Source organism: Azolla caroliniana, unplaced genomic scaffold (assembly GCF_043228905.1).
Source record: "Azolla caroliniana isolate FFs.n. ecotype wild unplaced genomic scaffold, voAzoCaro1.0.p SCAF_14, whole genome shotgun sequence".
Lineage (NCBI taxonomy): Eukaryota > Viridiplantae > Streptophyta > Polypodiopsida > Salviniales > Salviniaceae > Azolla > Azolla caroliniana.
This window is the reverse complement of record NW_028230449.1, coordinates 16,021,589-16,043,229: the sequence shown is the minus strand read 5'-3', so window position 1 is coordinate 16,043,229 and position 21,641 is coordinate 16,021,589. Positions and strand designations below refer to the sequence as shown.

Below are 21,641 nucleotides of genomic sequence, written 5' to 3'. Positions count from 1 at the left end.
CTCGGCCGACATATGCAATCTTCGTACTATCTGGCGTGGGATAGAGCTCAAAATGAGACTCCCATCGGCCCAGCCACGTGCAGATTGCTTCTTCGGTTCTTTCCTTTTTATCTCCCGTAAATGGCTTTACGACAAATGATGGTTCACCCTGACGCTCATCAGGTCTATTAATCTCATTTTGGAGACTAATGACTCGTGCCTCGAGAGCACTTTGAGATTGCCGAAATTCGGTCAACTGCTGCGCGGTTGAACTAAGGAAATGTTGTACTTGTAAAATATACGCCTCAATGGACATTGTCCCAGGAGGATTTCCTTGAGGTCTTTCCGCTTGAGCGGAGGGCATCGGGTCGTTATTCTGAGCCATTGAATGATTATTTCTGGCAAAGAAATAAGATAAGGTCAGACAAATAGTCATAACATCTTGTCGTGGTGTAAACATATCATGGGCAAACATTAATCGATATCATGATCTCACGTCAATACCCCTCTAGACGTATGAGATGAGGTTCAAGATCAGGTTACTATGGTAACACAGAGGTGTTTTAAAAACCATGGGGGTGACAAATGAATGCCTTTCCCTGATCTCTATATCGATTTTTTTCATGGCGGCTCCCCGAGGCTCAACCATGTATGTTCGCGTCATGAATAGTTTATACACGAAAAAAATGTTAACAATAACTATGTTTCTGTGCCCACATATGTGGTTTCGGCTCTTTAAGTCCTATTACGAGGACCCCGAAGTGCACTTAGACCTAAAGTCTAAACATGTATTATAGTCATATGTATCAACGATGTTGTATGGTGTTGGTCATATTTGAACTCGAGACCTCGAGGACAAATACATTAAACACTTGAGCCAACCAAGTAGATTGCGCGTCTTGAATGTTTAATGTTTGAGGCGTATTCGAGATATGCGAGGCATTTGCCCCTATATGTTTTTTTTAAAAGAAACATATAGGTCAAGTGGCCTTATTTCTCCCTCATTTATTACCCACTATGGTTGTACGCTACCTACCCTCAAGCCTCGTAAGTACAATGGCATATGCCAAAGTGTAACCTAATGGTCAAGCCGAATGAGCCCTTGTGTCTTCGTAGGCTCATGTGGCCCATCACATGGTCACGTCATTACGAATGGCGCTCGTAAGAACGAGCTCATGGTGGCATCGTATCCATGTAACGAGGGGAGATGTTGGATACGTGTGTCATTAGAGCGACCCTACTTGATGTGGATCAAGCCCGACGTATTCAACATCATTTTGGCTATACTAGGTTCGTTACGTAACGAAAGATCAAAGTGACCAACGGGAATTGCAACAATAAAAATTGTTGATAAAAGGGATGGTGACAACGCCATTCTCACAAAAATGTGAGGACGGCCACCAAAATCCTCTCCCCAATTAGGAAAACATTTGATATGAATCACGTAATCTAAAATATACACATATGTCAATATATCACATATATACGATCAGAGACGTATATAAGTGACCACATATGCGTATACTAAATGAATCGTTTTTTTTTATATAGCCAACAATGATGTATTCGGGATACGTAATCGAGGCATATACCTCTACGCACACGAAACATCCGAAAATAAGGTTAAGCGTAATTCGCAATTGAGGTATTGACCTCTTACGCATAGTAAATCCAACGCATATCATTTCGAACGAAGCGAGGTATTGACCTCGTACGCGAACGTAACATATGTTCGTGAACGTAATACGCAATTGAGGTAATAACCTCGTACGCATACGACACTCATCACATATGATTTATATGTCAAACGAGGTATTGACCTCGTGGACATATGTAAACGTTTAAGATAACCAATTAAATACCACGTCAACATCATTGAATATATGAAAAAAAAACTACATATTAAGTATACACATGTATAGAAGGGAGAAGAAAAATTAGATAAAAAATTAAGGAAAATTTACCGAAGTTCTTTCGCTAATCCTTGTCTGCATGAAGGCGACCGCACAACGATCAATCGCCATCCCACGCGAAGACAAAAAGAAAACCAAAAGAAACGTTAGTACATAGGCTCTGATACCAAATATTAGAGATTAGGTACTAAAGTAAGCATAAAATAAGGATATATCAATGATAGATCTAGAAAGAATAGAGAGAAAAGAGAGAAAGAAGGGTGCCGATCCACCCGACCACCCCCGAGCGAAGGGATCGAGACGGACTCGAGCCTCGATCGGCGTCCCATACCACCGCCTTGGCGTCGAGTCGTACCTGGACGATAGCGCGCTTGCTACAAGAGTCGTTCCACTCACGGACAGAGTCTCGACGTAGTCAATGCATGCCCCAATGAGGGTAGCTAGGCCTCTTATTTATAGTAATTCTCAAGGCCCCCAGCCATGTTCACACTTGGCCTCATGGGTTGTCTCAATCCCGAGGATTAAAAGTAATCCTCCCCTTCTTTAGACTCTTTGTTTAACCCTCACACTTATCCACGTGTATAGAATACTACGACAATTCTCACCACGGGATATTATATGGTCATGCCCGTAACATGGCCAGCTTGGAAAAAACCAAAAAACATTCTATGATCTTTCAGATCAGGTGTTGTGGGATAGAGAGTGGCTTCAATAGTTGCACAATCTCTACAGAAAACATAACATTGTAGTTTACGTGTTTTTTTAAAACTAATGGAAGGATATTTTGTTTAAAAAAAAAAACTCCTTTTTCACAACATTTGGTCTTCTTTAGTGGAGATGGAAATCTCCATAAACCCATATGCAAAACATCGTGTGGAGCAATCACAAGAGATGCACATCCAACTCTAACAACAAATTTGTAAAGAAATGGAGAGTGTAGGTGATCTCGTGCAGTGGAAGGAAATTGTGTGTGTGTGTGTGTGTAAGACAAATAGAGAGAGAGAGAGAGAGAGAGAGAGAGAGAGAGAGAGAGAGAGAGAGAGAGAGAGAACAAGAAGTTGTATTAGCAAGAAACAATTACAACAAAAAATATATCCAACAATAACTAAATTACAGGGCAACTGCCCTTTCTACTATTTACAAAACTAGCATGAACTTAGTGTGTCCTATTGCTAGTGTGAAACCCATTACATCGGGGAAGTTGGGTTTGACTCTCAATACGCCCCTTCAAACACAACTTCCGGTCGTCGGAAAGTTATCATGTTGTTTGGCTCATTTTGGCTTTTTGAATTCCTCAGTTCTCTGAGAAGAAGGTTGGTCGGGTCGGCTTTGACTGATCGACTAGTATATGTTCTCCTTCGTCCGACTTACTTCGTGCTCCTTGTTCAACTAGCCTATCTAATAAGTTTGGCTTCGTGCTTCGACTCCCCTTGGTCAGTTGTGATGCAACTTCGACTACTCCTTTGGTAAACCTCGATCGACTTGTAGGCTGATATGCGGTTGCCACGTTGTACTCGTCGGTTGTGTTGTACTCCCCCTCAAGCTCGGCAATGCGGCCATCTTTAGGCCAAGGTCCAATATAAATTGCTTGAGCTTGTCGAGTCCTAAGGATTTTGTGAAGATGTCAACTACTTGAAGGTTCGTGCCGATGTGTCATAGATCAACATCTCTAGCCTAAACACGCTCTTGGATGAAGTGATAGTGCACTTCGATATGCTTCATGCCCGCGTGGAGCACCAAGTTCCGAGCCAAATGAATATTGTTCATGGTAAAGGAAAATCGGATCCTTGATGGGAATGCCCAAATCCGTCAATATTCTCTTCAACCAAATGGCTTCACATGCTATGACAACCACACCCCTATATTCGGCTTCTATGCTCAATAGTGCAACTATCGGTTGCTTTTTGTTGCTCCAGGATATAGCTCCACTATCGAGGGAGAAGATAAATCCCGAGGTTGATTGTCTATCGTCCTTGTAGCTGGCCTAGTTTGCATTTGTGTTCCCTTCGAGTCGAATGACCGTTTCTGACTTATACAGGATGCCATAATCCATCGTCCCACTAACGTATATGAGTACTCTCTTAGTAGAATCCAGATGAATATTCTGAGGTTTTTGCATGAATTGGCTAAGTAGACCGACCAAATAGCTGAGGTCGGGTCGTGTGATGGTAAGATACATTAAGCTACCGATCAACTGACGATACTGAGTCAGCTCACACTCTTCTGCCCTAGAGTCAACATTGAGCTTTAGGTTTTGATCGGGAGGGGTTGACATAGGTTTGCACTTTGTCATCCCGAACTTGTATAACAAGTTGAGGATGTAGTGTCGTTGGGAGATTGTTATGTACACATAACATAGGTGAGGGTAGGTCACTAATATTTACATAAGTGAAGGGTATGTTCACTAATGTTAAAAAGGGGACTAATGTGATTGGATAGAAGGAATGATAGCTGCATGCACTATCATGATTTGGTCAACCAATGAATGGAGAACCTTTTAGAAAGGCACATCTATTCAAGGCACATCTATACCCTCATAAGGACATTACGTCGAAAGGTTGTTGTCTTAGACACTGGTGGTGCGGGCTAGGCTTTCGTCACAATGATCGTGTTTATCTCTTCCAAGGTATTAGTCATCCTAATATCCAGCGGTATGGGACGTTGGTGGTAGGTTGGCTATGTCTAGATCAGAGCTCGGGGGTGGTCGGGTGGAATGGGTTCTTCTATCCAATTTATTTACCTTATTGTTACTTTACTTTGGTCTATTGATTAATAATAGATTCTTAACAGAGATAATGAGCTCGATTGGTGTCCGAATTACTTTTATACCGAGGAAGTAATGAAGCTCCTGTATGTCTTTCATTTCAAATCTATCGGACTGAGGGATTTGACCTTATTGATGTCAGCTAGATTCTCTCCTCCAATGACCAAATCATCCACGTACATGATGATGACAAAATCGCTTTCGAAATCGCTTTTTATGTCCGATTTCGACATTCGGAAGCCGATTTGGTGAAGAGATTGAGTAATCTTTGAATTCCAAGCACGCGGTGCTTGCTTGAGTCCATACAACGGCTTCTTGTGTTGGCAAATTGCAGTCGGGTGGTTAGTCAGTTTGAAACTGGGTGATTGAATCATGAAAACCTCCTCTTCTAGTTCGCCTTGAAGAAAGGCGTTCTTCATGTTCATTTGATGGAGGTGTTGCCCTTTAGTGGTTGCGAGTGCAATGATTGTATGAATAACCAACATTGATTCAGGGCAAAGGTCTCCTCGTAATCGACTCTGTGCATTTGAGCATATCCTTTTGCTACAAGTCATGCTTTGTAGCGGTTTACCGAGCCATTGTCATGAAGATTTTCGGCAACGATGTGAAAATCACGTGGAACAGACAAAATCGAGAAAGTGCAATATGCACATGTATTCGTATGTTAGCACGTTAATGTGCACGTGTGATGTGTGTTTAGGTGCTCATTACACCAAATATAAAAAATAAGCCTATGGCCTAGTGGCATACAAAAAGGTGAGAGTAAGGTTCTGAACATTACACCTCCAAGATAGGAGACAATTTACTTACCATTAAACTAAGGTTGTTTCTTTAAACCCTATTTTCATCATTGTGCTTTTCTCATATAAATTCTCATACATAAGAGCTTGAATGAGTGACATGGTTATCATGCATCACATGCGATGCATGAGCACCAAATGGCAATCTTGCATTGCATGTAGCAATGAGCCCAGTTCGGTTTCGGTTCGGTTCGGTTTCTTGGCCTTGAAACCAAACCAAACCAAACTGTTTTAAAATTTATGAAGCCATTTAAACCAAACCGTTTACGAAAAATTTAAAACCAAACCAAACCGGTTTATCATAAATCAAAACCAAACCATTTTTTATTGATATTAATCATCATACTCATCATAAATTTTGTCATCATACTTTTCATAAATTTTGTCATCATACTTATCATAAATTTGATTATCATACTTATCATAATTGATCATCATAAATGACACGGAGACTCTACATATTGTGAAATGCACATAAATGGAATCCAAACCAGCTTGCTTAACTTCTTACTTCCTATTCAATTTATAGTCGTACAAAGGTACCCATTTGGGTTGGTTTTACTTATCTACATGCATCCGAACAAGGGTATGCTAAAAGGGTGGCTCAACGGAACACATGTACACCATAACATGAAGGCATGCATGCTAAACAAAGGTATGCTAAAAGGGGCACAAAGGAACACATGCACACCCAACATGAAGGCATGCACTTGCATCCAAGGGACACTACATTTCCCCCTTGAGAGAAACAAGGAGTTTTACAACATGGGGAAAAGACGAGCGCTAGAAGATGGACTTGGGGTAGCATAGGGCTTGATGCGGGCAACATGGGCGGAGGTGAATCGACCATTGGAATTGTGTCGGAGCAAGTAAGTCGTGGATTTGATTGCATGAACCACGGTGAATGGGTCGATCCATCGGTGCATGAGTGATTCTGTTACGGGCATGACCATATAATATCCCGTGGTGAGAATTGTCGTAGTATTCTATACACGTGGATAAGTGTGAGGGTTAAACAAAGAGTCTAAAGAAGGGGAGGATTACTTTTAATCCTCGGGATTGAGACAACCCATGAGGCCAAGTGTGAACATGGCTGGGGGCCTTGAGAATTACTATAAATAAGAGGCCTAGCTACCCTCATTTGGGGCATGCATTGACTACGTCGAGACTCTGTCCGTGAGTGGAACGACTCTTGTAGCAAGCGCGCTATCGTCCAGGTACGACTTGACGCCAAGGCGGTGGTATGGGACGCCGATCGAGGCTCGAGTCCGTCTCGATCCCTTCGCTCGGGGGTGGTCGGGTGGATCGGCACCCTTCTTTCTCTCTTTTCTCTCTATTCTTTCTAGATCTATCATTGATATATCCTTATTTTATGCTTACTTTAGTACCTAATCTCTAATATTTGGTATCAGAGCCTATGTACTAACGTTTCTTTTGGTTTTCTTTTTGTCTTCGCGTGGGATGGCGATTGATCGTTGTGCGGTCGCCTTCATGCAGACAAGGATTAGCGAAAGAACTTCAGTAAATTTTCCTTAATTTTTTATCTAATTTTTCTTCTCCCTTCTATACATGTGTATACTTAATATGTAGTTTTTTTTTCATATATTCAATGATGTTGACGTGGTATTTAATTGGTTATCTTAAACGTTTACATATGTCCACGAGGTCAATACCTCGTTTGACATATAAATCATATGTGATGAGTGTCGTATGCGTACGAGGTTACTACCTCAATTGCGTATTACGTTCACGAACATATGTTACGTTCGCGTACGAGGTCAATACCTCGATTCGTTCGAAAGGATATGCGTTGGATTTACTATGCGTAAGAGGTCAATACCTCAATTGCGAATTACGCTTAACCTTATTTTCGGATGTTTCGTGTGCGTAGAGGTATATGCCTCGATTACGTATCCCGAATACATCATTGTTGGCTATATAAAAAAAACGATTCATTTAGTATACGCATCTGTGGTCACTTATATACGTCTCTGATCGTATATATGTGATATATTGACATATGTGTATATTTTAGATTACGTGATTCATATCAAATGTTTTCCTAATTGGGGAGAGGATTTTGGTGGCCGTCCTCACATTTTTGTGAGAATGGCGTTGTCACCATCCCTTTTATCAACAATTTTTATTGTTGAAATTCCCGTTGGTCACTTTGATGTTTCGTTACGTAACGAACCTCATATAGCCAAAATGATGTTGAATACGTCGGGCTTGATCCACATCAAGTAGGGTCGCTCTAATGACACACGTATCCAACATCTCCCCTCGTTACATGGATACGATGCCACCATGAGCTCGTTCTTACGAGCGCCATTCGTAATGACGTGACCATGTGATGGGCCACATGAGCCTACGAAGACACAAGGGCTCATTCGGCTTGACCATTAGGTTACACTTTGGCATATGCCATTGTACTTACGAGGCTTGAGGGTAGGTAGCGTACAACCATAGTGGGTAATAAATGAGGGAGAAATAAGGCCACTTGACCTATATGTTTCTTTTAAAAAAAACATATAGGGGCAAATGCCTCGCATATCTCGAATACGCCTCAAACATTAAACATTCAAGACGCGCAATCTACTTGGTTGGCTCAAGTGTTTAATGTATTTGTCCTCGAGGTCTCGAGTTCAAATATGACCAACACCATACAACATCGTTGATACATATGACTATAATACATGTTTAGACTTTAGGTCTAAGTGCACTTCGGGGTCCTCGTAATAGGACTTAAAGAGCCGAAACCACATATGTGGGCACAGAAACATAGTTATTGTTAACATTTTTTTCGTGTATAAACTATTCATGACGCGAACATACATGGTTGAGCCTCGGGGAGCCGCCATGAAAAAAATCGATATAGAGATCAGGGAAAGGCATTCATTTGTCACCCCCATGGTTTTTAAAACACCTCTGTGTTACCATAGTAACCTGATCTTGAACCTCATCTCATACGTCTAGAGGGGTATTGACGTGAGATCATGATATCGATTAATGTTTGCCCATGATATGTTTACACCACGACAAGATGTTATGACTATTTGTCTGACCTTATCTTATTTCTTTGCCAGAAATAATCATTCAATGGCTCAGAATAACGACCCGATGCCCTCCGCTCAAGCGGAAAGACCTCAAGGAAATCCTCCTGGGACAATGTCCATTGAGGCGTATATTTTACAAGTACAACATTTCCTTAGTTCAACCGCGCAGCAGTTGACCGAATTTCGGCAATCTCAAAGTGCTCTCGAGGCACGAGTCATTAGTCTCCAAAATGAGATTAATAGACCTGATGAGCGTCAGGGTGAACCATCATTTGTCGTAAAGCCATTTACGGGAGATAAAAAGGAAAGAACCGAAGAAGCAATCTGCACGTGGCTGGGCCGATGGGAGTCTCATTTTGAGCTCTATCCCACGCCAGATAGTACGAAGATTGCATATGTCGGCCGAGAACTAGGGGGTAAGGCCGCCGCTTGGTGGCGTGGGCTCCGAACTTTGGGGAGATTGCCCGAGACCTTGACAGACTTTGTCACAGTTTTCAAGGGTCAATTTCTACAACCTCCCTCTCGAACCGAGGCAGCACAAGCTTTAATGAACCTCTCTAGCAGGAAGTTTTCCTCGCTAGAAGATTATGTCCACCATGCTAGAACCCAAATCCAAAAATCGGGTCTAGAAGGGGACAATTGGTTAATAGCTTGTTTTGTCAATGGCATCCCCAATTCGGACTATCACTGGATAGTGCACGATAAGGATCCAAAATCCTTCGAAGAGGCCGTTGAGATAGTTCTTCGCTATCAACGCACTTCGAAGAAGGACCATAACAAACCCAACGAAGCGCCCGGGACTAAGCAGTCGCAATTCGTTGGGAAACGCAAGACACCCAACGAATTCATGGATCGCGATTATAAGCGACAACATCCTTTTTGCGTATTCTACAAAAAGAAGGGTCATACAAAAGAGCAATGTCGTAAGCTCCAACGAAAAGAGCACGACGCCAAACCTAAAGCTACAGACCATAAAGGTCAGATTCCTAATGTCCTTCAGGTCTATACACATCATTTGAGTAATTGTCAATGTTCTTTCCCTCATTATGTATTGGGTCCCAATGATTTACTACGTGCAAACGGGTATATCAATGGATCTCCCGTACAATTTTTATTTGATTCGGGAAGCTCACACAATTTTGTGAATGATCGTTTGGTACAGATATGGGGAATCCAACCCACCGTAAGTGATCACACCTACACGGTGCACTTGGCTGATGGAAGTGTACAACACATCAACGGGGCGATTCATTCTTTAGGAATTTCTATTGATACCTATATAGAGGAAGTAGACTTCCATGTAATGAATCTTATTACCACCGATGTAATACTGGGTTATCCCTGGTTTTATAATAAAAGCTCTTCTTTATTTATTGATTGGGTTCGCCATTCCATTTCTTTTGTACTCAACGATTGTACGCATTTTATTCAATGTGTAACAAAACAATCCCTCTCGATTGTTTCCTCGTGTCCATCAATATCCGAGTTGTCTTGTTCTACATTATTTTATTGTGTACTTGATCCGGACATTCACGTTTACACTATCGATAATGTCTCGGGTCAATTAACATATTTTGAACAAAAACAACTTGATGAAATCGTAAACGATTTCCGTGATGTTTTTCCGAGTGAACTACCCGATGGTTTACCTCCTAAACGTAATATAGACCATCGTATAGATATTGTACCTGGCATTGCACCCATTAGTATACCTCCGTATCGCCTAAGTCGATCTGAAGAGGATGAGGTAGCTAAGCAACTTAAGGACTATTTACGAATGGGTTATATACGTTATAGTAAATCTCCATGGGGTGCACCAGTTCTCTTGGTTAAAAAGAAAGAGGGCACATGGCGTATGTGTATTAATTACCGACGCTTGAATAAAGTGACGATCAAGAATTCGTACCCATTGCCCCGGGCTGACGATCTAATTGACCGTCTCCAGGGAGCTCGGTATTTTACGAAACTTGATCTCCGTACTGGCTACCATCAAATACGAATAAGTGAGGACGATGTTCCTAAAACAACATTTCGTACGCGCTACGGCCATCATGAGTTTTTGGTTATGCCTTTTGGTTTGACCAATGCTCCGGCTACATTTCAACAAGAAATGAATGACATTTTCCGAGAACAACTTGGAAAATTTGTCGTTATCTTCTTAGATGATATTTTAGTTTATAGCCGTACATTACAAGAACATGCTAGACATGTCCGCTTTGTTTTACAAATATTGCGTGACAAACAATTTTACGCGAAGATCTCAAAATGTGAGTTCTTCAAGAAATCAATTACTTATCTTGGACATCTCATAACCGAACGAGGAGTTGAAATTGATCCTTCTCGCATCGAGAAAATCAAGCTTTGGCCCACTCTTCGGAATATTCGAGAAGTTCGATCATTCCTTGGTTTTGTCGGATTTTTGCGAAAATCTCTTCGTAATTACTCACAATTGACGACGCCGTTTACTGATCTTCTAAAAGGTCAAACGCGTAAGTCTACAAAACCTATTGTGTGGAATGCTACACTAGACCTCGCCTTTAAGGAACTCAAGGACTTGGTATGCAAGGCTCCTTCACTTCTTTTACCCGATCCTTCAAAACCTTTTGAGGTTGAAACCGACGCAAGCGATTATGCTATAGGTGCTATCTTGTATCAAGATGGTAAACCAATAGCATTCGAGAGTAAGAAACTTGATTCTGCTCAATGTCGGTATACCGTTCAAGAAAAGGAATTATTTGCGGTTATACATGCGCTCAAAACATGGCGCCATTATCTTTATGGAAATCGCTTTGTGGTAACTACGGACCACGAGTCCTTGAAATATTTTTGTGACCAACAAGACATGAAAGGTCGTAAGGCACGATGGGCTGATCTCATCCAGGACTTTGATTTTTCCATACAATATCGTAAAGGTTCCATGAATACTGTCGCTGATGCACTAAGTCGCATCCGTGAAGTTAACATGCTTAGCTTCACTGAAATAACATCAGATCTTTATGATCACCTTCGAGGAAAGTATCCTGATGACAATTATTTTGCAAAATACTGGGCAAGAGTCGAGTCTGGAACAGACACCACCACACCCTCGAAGGAATACTTCCACATTGCTAACGGTCTGCTCTACCGTAATGGGAAGGTTTGTGTTCCAGATTTACCTGAGGTCAAAAAGAGAATTCTTTTTGAATGTCATGATGCACCCTCAGCAGGGCACCCTGGAATACATCGTACACTCGTTCTCATCTCCACTCAATTTTATTGGCCTAAGATGCGTCCTGACATACATAGCTATGTGACTAAATGTCACCAATGTCAGGTTAACAAAGCCGAGCGACTTAAAGCCGCAGGACTTTTACATCCCTTGGACATTCCCAATAATAAGTGGGAAAGTATATCCATGGATTTTATTGTTAGCCTTCCTCGCACCCAAAAAGGTCATGATGCCATATGGGTTGTGGTTGACAGACTAACTAAAATGGCCAGATTTATTGCTACTAAAACCACGGTAACAGCTCCTGAGTTGGCTTACCAATTCGTTGATGAGTTATTTCGTTTTTACGGGTTACCGATGGATATCGTGAGTGACCGAGATCCGAAGTTTACTAGTGACTTCTGGACGCAAGTCTTTAAGAAGTTAGAAACTACGTTGAGCATGAGCTCCACGGATCATCCTCAATCCGATGGACAGACAGAACGAGTAAATCAAATTATTGAGGACATGCTTCGAGCATACGTTGGTGCAAAACCAACAAAATGGGAACGTTACCTCCCAATTTTGGAGTTTGCTTATAACAGCTCCAAGCATACGTCGACGGGATATAGTCCTTTTATGTTGATGTATGGATTTCAGCCACGAGCCCCGATTGATGTTAATATACATCATGATGAGTTGCGAAGTACGCAAAACTTTCTTCGGGATATGCAAGATATGTTGCATATTGCACGGGATAATATAAAAACAGCTCAAGATAGAGCGCGTTTTTATGCCGATCATCACAGGCAACCTCGTGTATTCAGCCCTGGACAGAAGGTATTTTTACGTGTACCTCACAATTCTAAGACATTGTCTACGGGTAAGTGCGCTAAGTTAGCCCCACGGTTTTGTGGACCTTTTACAGTCCTCAAACGCATTGGATCATCAGCCTATCGTCTCGCTCTTCCCGATGGTGTTGGAATCCATCTAGTCTTTCATGTAAGTCGTCTAAAAGAACTCCTAGGTTCTGGCGACAATACAGTTACAACTGAAACTCTGGTTACTTCTGAAGATTTATCTTCTAAACCACATGTACCAGAAAGAATTCTCGATGTTAAAACAAAAAAATTACGTGCTAAGGAAATCCGAGAATTTAAAATAAAATGGATGGATAAATCAATCAAAGATGCCACATGGGAACGCGAAATGACTCTAAGAACTAACTTCCCTAACTTTCCATTGCAAGAGTGCAATGTTTTAAAGAGGGGGAGTATGTTACGGGCATGACCATATAATATCCCGTGGTGAGAATTGTTGTAGTATTCTATACACGTGGATAAGTGTGAGGGTTAAACAAAGAGTCTAAAGAAGGGGAGGATTACTTTTAATCCTCGGGATTGAGACAACCCATGAGGCCAAGTGTGAACATGGCTGGGGGCCTTGAGAATTACTATAAATAAGAGGCCTAGCTACCCTCATTTGGGGCATGCATTGACTACGTCGAGACTCTGTCCGTGAGTGGAACGACTCTTGTAGCAAGCGCGCTATCGTCCAGGTACGACTCGACGCCAAGGCGGTGGTATGGGACGCCGATCGAGGCTCGAGTCCGTCTCGATCCCTTCGCTCAGGGGTGGTCGGGTGGATCGGCACCCTTCTTTCTCTCTTTTCTCTCTATTCTTTCTAGATCTATCATTGATATATCCTTATTTTATGCTTACTTTAGTACCTAATCTCTAATAGATTCGTTGAGACCACGCCGCCGGACTGGGAAGTAAACAAGGACTTTGGTTCCATCATCATAAGTCGGGGTAATTCGACCCACGTTGTAGTGTCGCTTTTGGCGTTGTTGTGCAACTTGTAGGTTTCGAGAGCTTGCTTGTCTAAGGAGAGGTAGCAGTTGTTGGAGATCGAGCCCCCAACTGGCAGCATCCATGTTGGTAGGTTTGGAATGGATGTCAATGGACGATTTTGGTAGGAGCCGAGGGTCACGCCCATAGAGTGCTCGGAAAGGGTTGATCCATGTTGACGCCTGAACGGATGTATTGTAGGCGTGGGTGACGAAAGGCAAGATTTGATCCCAGGTTTTGTGGCATGGATCGATGTAAGTGGCAATCTCCTGTTTGAGGGTCTTGTTGAGGCATTCGGTGAGGCCGTTTGTGTCGAGACTCGTGGGTAGAAGATAGAGTGAGAGCGAGAACGAGAGCGAAAGAGAGAGGGTGTGTGTGTGTGTGAGAGAGAGAGAGAGAGAGAGTTAGAGAGAGTGAGAGAGATAAGACTTGAAATAGAAATGAGATTATATTATGATGAAACAAGATTACAATGAGTAGGCTAAGGGCTAAAGACTGGTGTTGAACCGAATGAGTTGAAACGAATGTATAGACAATTATTTATAGGTCCTTATGGAGTAATCTAGAATGTTCTAGAATATTTTAGATTTTATGATAAGAAATATAATCATGAAATATTAAAGGATGTTCTAGAATAATCTAGAATGTTCTAGAATATTCTAATATCTTATAATAACTAGAAACATAATTATTATAATCACACAACATATATGTTATTACAATGGTTAAGGGTTCAACACATAGACCAAGAAGTCGTGGGTTCGATTCTTGATAACCAAAATGTTGTCTTCATGACATTATGCTCCCCTTTCAATGACGAGTTCCACGAGTCGGAAGACAAGAGTTCAGACTTGGTTTATGGGGATATTTGTCGTGAAATGCAACAACCATGTCGGAGGCATTAGCAAGATGCTCGGTAGGCTCCCATGTTCGATCATTAGGTGTATAACCTAACCAATCAACCAAATAATATAGTTTGTTGCGGATGATCTTGGAGTCGAGAATAGCAACAACCTCATATTCAGAGCCATTGGAAACTTCGATTGGAGGTGGGGGAGGTGTAAGACGACCCAGAATAGAGCTTGTTGTGTAGGGCTCCAAAAGTGAAACATGGAAGACCGGGTGAAGACGCATATGAGAAGGGAGATCAAGACGAAATGTCACATCATTGATCTTACTAGAGATCACATATGGGCCGAAACATCGATAATCCAATTTGTAGCAAGGTCGAGTGGTTTTAATGCTACCTTGTAAGAACCATACACGATCTCCTACTTGAAACGTAGTCGATGAATCACGTCGATGACGATCAACAATCTTCTTTTGAGTGTTTTGGGCATCACATAAATGATGCAAAAGTATATCTTGAATTTCTTGGAGTCGAGTGAGCCGATCTTCAGCAGCTGGGTTTTTCGGGAGTTCGGGATGTTCAAGCATCGTCCAACGAGGATGGTACCCAATGTTAGCAAAAAATGGGGAATAGCCAGTAGAAGAATGTTCGGAGTTGTTGTAAGAAAATTCCACCAAATGTAATAAATCCACCCAATCATCTTGTTGATAGTTGACAAAACAACATAGATATTGTTCGACTGTTTGGTTGGTGCGCTCACTCTACCCATTAGTCTCTGGATGGTAGCCGGAAGAGAGTTTACAAGAAGTATGTAAGAGTTTGAACATGTGCCACCAAAATTTCGAGATGAATTGGGGACCCTGATCACTGATAATATCATCCGGAAGACCATGATGGCAAAACACCTCCCGCATGAGTAAATCAGCTGTCTCTTGACTAGTAATGGTCTTCGTGCATGGAAGGAAATGCGTCATCTTCGTAAAATGATTGACTACCGTGAGAATAGAATCAAATCCCTTGGAAGGTGGAAGATCCATAATAAAGTCCAAGGAAATAGATTTCCATGGACTCTCCGGAATAGGCATTGGTTGCAATAGGCCATATGGATGATGTCGAGGCTTTTTTGATCGGCAACATGTATCACAACTACGAACATAATCCGTAACAAAATGGCGAAGCCGTGGCCACCAATATCAGCGAGAAATCAACTCAAAAGTCTTGTGGATGCCGAAATTTCCCGCCATTGGCGTGTCATGACATTGTTGCACGACTTTGAGTCGAGAAGGACCGTCAGGCACATACAAGAGAGTTTGTCGAAAAAACAAACCATCATGCCAATTGAACTGGGTGTAGTCTAGACGAGGATTTTTAGATTGAGAGCTGGAAGCACGATTTGGGATAATATGACTCAAGGCGAATGCATCTGTCGCAATCTGCTCCTGAATGAAATCAAGAAGCCTCGAATCTCCTGGTGTGTTGATAGTATGTATTGCCATTACTCGTAAACAATCAAGACCTAAGAGGATTTGCTTTTGACTTTCAAATGTGGCCTCTCCTGGTTGAAGTTCCATATACGAACGTCGAGATAAAGCATCTGCTTTTCCTTGTTGCATCCCAGGGCGATATAGAATTACAAAATCAAAACGAGTTAAGAACTGTGCCCAACGAGCTTGTCGACGATTCAAGACTCGAGCACTTTGGAAGTATGTTAGATTTTTGTGATCATTGAAGACAATAATCTGTTGAGAAGAACCCTCCAAAAAATGACGCCATTGTTGAAAAGAATCCACAATGGCAAGAAGCTCTTTGTTGTGAATCTCATAGTTGATTTTTGCAGCTTCAAATTTCCGTGAGTGAAAAGCCACAGGGTGCAGTTCGCCATCTTCACCAATCTGGGATAGTACGCTTCCAAGTGCGAAATCAGATGCATCAGCTTCAAGTATAAAGCGCCTCATTGGATCGACATGCATTAAAATTGGTGCAGATGTAAACGCTTGCTTTAAACCCTCAAATGCAGAGTTCGCATCTATACCCCATACAAATGGTTGATTCTTGCGCGTTAGTTGAGTGAGGGGCAATACAATCTTTGAATAATCTTTGATGAACTTGCGATAAAAGTTTGCGAACCCCAAAAAACATTGTACATCTCGCACAGACTGTGGTGTTTGCCAATCCAAAATTGTTTGGACCTTTGATGGATCCATAGAGATGCCATTTGAAGAGACTATGTACCCCAAAAATTTCACTTGACACTGGTCGAAACTACACTTCTCCAATTTTGCATAGAGACCATACTCTCGTAACCGCTGCAAAACCTTGCAAACATGTATCTCATGCTCCTCTTGAGTTTTTGAGTAGATCAAGATATCATCCAAGTAAACTATGATGAAGATATCGAGGAAGTCTCGAAAAATGTCATTCGCCATATGTTGAAAAACTGTTGGTGCATTCGTGAGACCAAATGGCATCACTGTATATTCAAAATGACCATAGCGAGTGCGGAATGCGGTTTTCCATTCATCCCCAGGACGAATTTGAACAAGGTTGTAGGCACCTCGAAGATCTAACTTCGTGAAATACTTTGCTCCACTGAGGCGTTCTAGAAGGGTTGAGATCAATGGTAGAGCATATCGGTTTCTAATAGTCACTTTATTCAAGCCCCGATAATCCATGACCATACGAAGTGTACCATCTTTCTTCTTAACGAAAAAGATGGGTGCACTAGCAGGAGATCTTGAATGTTGGATAAAACCATTTGCCAGGTTCTCATCTATATATTCTCGAAGAACCTCTAACTCCGTGGGCGAAAGGTTATAAATTGGCCCCCATGGAGGCTCTTTTCCTGGTTGCAAATCAATTGGGCAATCATAGGGTCGATGCTCTGGTAATCTATTAGCCTTCACCTTATCGAACACATCGGAGAATTCTATGTACTTCTTTGGTAATTGGACCCCCAATTCTTGTGAGCTAGATGAGGGAGTTGCTAAAACCGCAAACACCATCATGTCTTCCTTCCTTCCATCCTCTTGTAACTGATGAGATTGTTGAAATCATGTGGGATCCTAGATCCTTTGTTGGAGTTTCAAGAGACTCGGACTGTACTATGACCTCTTCAATAGTTCTTTGTCTCCAATCAATAGTTGGGTTATGTAACTAGAGAGTGCTCTGGACTACTAATGATGTTGAATGAGATGATACTAGCCAAATTACCTAGGACTACACGAATTGATTCAGACTCTTCGACTATATCACCTGATGCTATAGGGCGACCATCAATGACTCCTACAGCTATTGGGTTCGGGAGCTTGTTCAAGATGATGTTTTGGGTCAATGCAAACTCGCGATCCATGAAACAAGAATTGGCTCTAGAATCTAGGAGGGCAGAGGCTAGGGAAAAGAAGAAAGCTTGCTAGTGAACCCACAACTTCTTGGTCTATGTGTTGAACCCTTAACCATTGTAATAACATATATGTTGTGTGATTATAATAATTATGTTTCTAGTTATTACAAGATATTAGAATATTCTAGAACATTCTAGATTATTCTAGAACATCCTTTAATATTTCATGATTATATTTCTTATCATAAAATCTAAAATATATTCTAGAACATTCTAGATTACTCCATAAGGACCTATAAATAACTGTCTATACATTCGTTTCAACTCATTCGGTTCAACACCAGTCTTTAGCCCTTAGCCTACTCATTGTAATCTTGTTTCATCATAATATAATCTCATTTCTATTTCAAGTCTTATCTCTCTCACTCTCTCACTCTCTCTCTCTCTCTCTCTCTCTCTCTCTCACGCACACACACACACACACACACCCTCTCTCTTTCGCACTCGCTCTCGCTCTCACTCTATCTTCTACCCATGAGTCTCGACAGTTTGAACCGAATGAGTTGAACCGAATGTATAGATAGTTATTTATAGGTCCTTATGGAGTAATCTAGAATGTTCTAGAATATTTTAGATTTTATGATAAGAAATATAATCATGAAATATTAAAGGATGTTCTAGAATAATCTAGAATGTTCTAGAATATTCTAATATCTTGTAATAACTAGAAACATAATTATTATAATCACACAACATATATGTTATTACAATGGTTAAGGGTTCAACGCATAGACCAAGAAGTTGTGGGTTCGATTCTTGATAACCAAAATGTTGTCTTCATGACAGTTTGTTTGCGGATGGTACAAGGATGTAAACACCTACTGGACACCTAGTTGAGTTGCAACCGCGTTGAGGACATCCCCATGGAACTGGCGGCCATGATCAGATAAGAGTTGGATAGGGCAACCATGCTGAAAATTACCTTGTGCAAAAGTTGGGATGCGATTGTTGGCACAGTGACGTCAGGGATGGCAATAGTTTCAGCCCATTTGGTGAGGTATTCTATTATGACCAGGATATACTTGTTGCCATAGGGGGTTTCGGGAAAAGGTCCCATGAAATCCCATCCGACGAGCTCGAAAGGCGATGTGACGGTGATGGGTTGGAGCATTTCGGCGGGCTTGCTCGCGGGTTTGATGTGTTGACACATAGCACATTGGTTGATGTAGGTAGAGACAGAGTGTCGCATGTTGGGTCAATAATACTTGAGATGTAATTTTTCAAGAACCTTGTGGAAACCCAAATGACCCAACAATGGGTGGTCGGGATAAAATTGGAGATATGTTTGTTGAAGGGCATGAGGGATGTAGAGACACGGCTCATGATGGGCCTGAATGAAGAACACCAAGTTATCGCGGAGCATGAACCGTCGTTGTGAGGGAAATGGTTGGAGGGAGCGCAACTGATGGGTTATCTCTAGGATGGCGGGGTCGTGTTGTTGAAGTGTAGCGAGTTGTGGTAGTGGCAGTGGAAGGTCAGACGTCGCGGGTAGAAATTGGACAGCTTGGAAATTGGCGCGAGAGAGACTATCGACGACCAAATTGGTTACACCTTTTCGATAGGAGAGGGTAAACTGATAATCTTGAAGTGCCAACGTCCATTGCAACAAACGGCCCGAGGGGTGAGGTCGATGAATAAGAGAAAGTAAGGGCTGGTGGTCAGTCTCAACCGTAACATGCCCGCCATGAAGGTATGGGTGAAGACGCTGGAAAGACTAGACGATTGCAAGTAGTTCATTCTCAGTGGTTGAGTAGTTCCATTCAGCCGGCGTGAGAGTTCGGCTAATGAAGGAGACCGCCTTCTCTTGCATGTGGCAATCGGTTTGCAGGAGGACAACTCCTAACCCATGGTTAGAGGCATCTGTCTACAACATAAACGGTTGGTCAAAGTTAGGATGGGCGAGCAACCTTGATTCCTGGACCATTGTTTTGAGGTGACGAAAGTTGTCTTTGTTAGCAGGATCCCAAACTAATGACACACCTTTCTTCAGGAGATGACGGAGGGGGAAAGTGACCAAGGCGAGGTTCGGGATGAAGCGAAGGGAAAAGGTGATCATGTCCCAAAAACGTTGCAATGTTTTTATTGAGGTGGGGTGGGGGTAGTCGGTGATGGCAGCATTGATGCGATCATGGTCGAGGGGGGAACGTCGGCGTGTAGCCATACAGATGGGAGCAACATCCCCGGTACGAATGACATGTTGTACCAGGAAAGAGACAGTAGCGACATGCGTGGGTTGGGGGGCTAGTGACGGAAAACGAGCTAATAATTGGTGGACGGAGATTAACCACTCCTGGGGATTGAGGGCCACCTGGACTTGGCTGAGGTGGGGGACATGGAGGCTATCGTGTAGGAGGGGGATAGGGGGAGCTTGTGGGACAATCAGTTTGTGAGCATTGAAATCAATCATAGTGCGGCGCTTGAGGAGCCAATCGTAACCTAAGGTGGGGGGGAAGAGTTGGTGGGGCAAGACATACAAGTGGTGTGAGAATGTGAGAGTGCCTAAGGTAACGGTGCAGTGGACTTGCGTGTGAGAGTGGTATAGATGTTGGTGATCGCCAAAAAGGACTTGGATGGAAGGAGCGGTGGTTGTGGGGAGGCCTAATTGGTGAACTAAGGCGGTGCTAATTGAAGAGATACTACTGCCAGAGTCTAATAGGATGATGTGTGTGGAGGGATTAATGGTGGCGAGAGCGGTGCATACCTGTGAACTAGAAGAGGCGGACGCTTGGATGTGGGGGGTTGGCTCTTCCATCAGCACCCCGGAAGCTCAACCAACGATGCTGCGTCAGCCATGGTTATCTGGGCTTGCTGCTTGTGAGATTGTTGTTGCAATTTCCGACAATAACGTCGGACGTGTCCATAATTGTGGCAGTAGAAACACTTCGGGCGTCCTTGGGCATCGCGATTAGGAAGGTTTCGGCGAGTCTGCATCTGCACGTTTTGGACATCAATGTCCATGGGGGTCACTCCTTGGTATTGCGCTCGTAAGTCGGTCGATGGTGGAGGGGGCCATCGTGGTTGGGAGTCAGATAACGTACAAGCTTCGATGCATTGGGCAATGAGGATCGCATCATTGAAGGTCGTGGGACCTTGGTCCCGGGCACAACGAGTGATGTCAGGGTGCAGACGGGGCCATAAAAAAGAAAAGCTTGACATGCTCGGGCATGGTTGGATCGGCACGGATGAGGAGCTGATTTAGGCGAACACCAAATTGGTCTATTGGTTCGTGCACTTGTTGTTGCAACGTCTTGAGTTGTTGCAATGCCATTTGGGCCGAATTTTGATGAGCAAAGTTTTGCACGAGGAGATCCCGGAGGATCACCCAATGCTCTATCACTTCGCTGGTTTGTTGTACGTACCAAGTGGCAGCGACATTTTCGAGCAAGGTGCGAACTTCCAAAGCCTTGCGCTCGTCAGACCATTTGTGGTAATTTGAGATCATCTCAAAGTGATCCAACCATGCTAAGACATCCTCTGAGGGCAAGCCAGAGAAGGACTTTGGGCGAACCTTGGAATTTGGCCAATCTGGAGACCGATCGTTGGTAGCGGAGAGGAAGGAGAGCATAACTTGGTTCGTGTGGCTGATTTGAAGCATGGCGTTGGAGAGGACTTGCAGGAGTTGCTCCATTTGGAAGGGGGGTGGCCGCTCAGGAGGTTGCGGGATCTTAGATTGCATAGGGGTATCGACTTCGACGACGACGGGAGGGAATTGGGATGCCATGAACGAGGTGATAGTGGCTAAAATTTTACCCCGCTTCTCCACCAATTATGTGAAATGCACATAAATGGAATCCAAACCAGCTTGCTTAGCTTCTTACTTCCTATTCAATTTATAGTCGTAC

The 21,641-nt window shown here is 42.7% G+C and overlaps 1 pseudogene; it reads right to left on the bottom strand.

The window, feature by feature from the left end:
• Positions 1-20,550: 20,550 nt before the first annotated feature.
• LOC147855605 (uncharacterized) lies at positions 20,551-21,640 on the bottom strand (annotated as a pseudogene).
• Position 21,641: the final 1 nt, after the last annotated feature.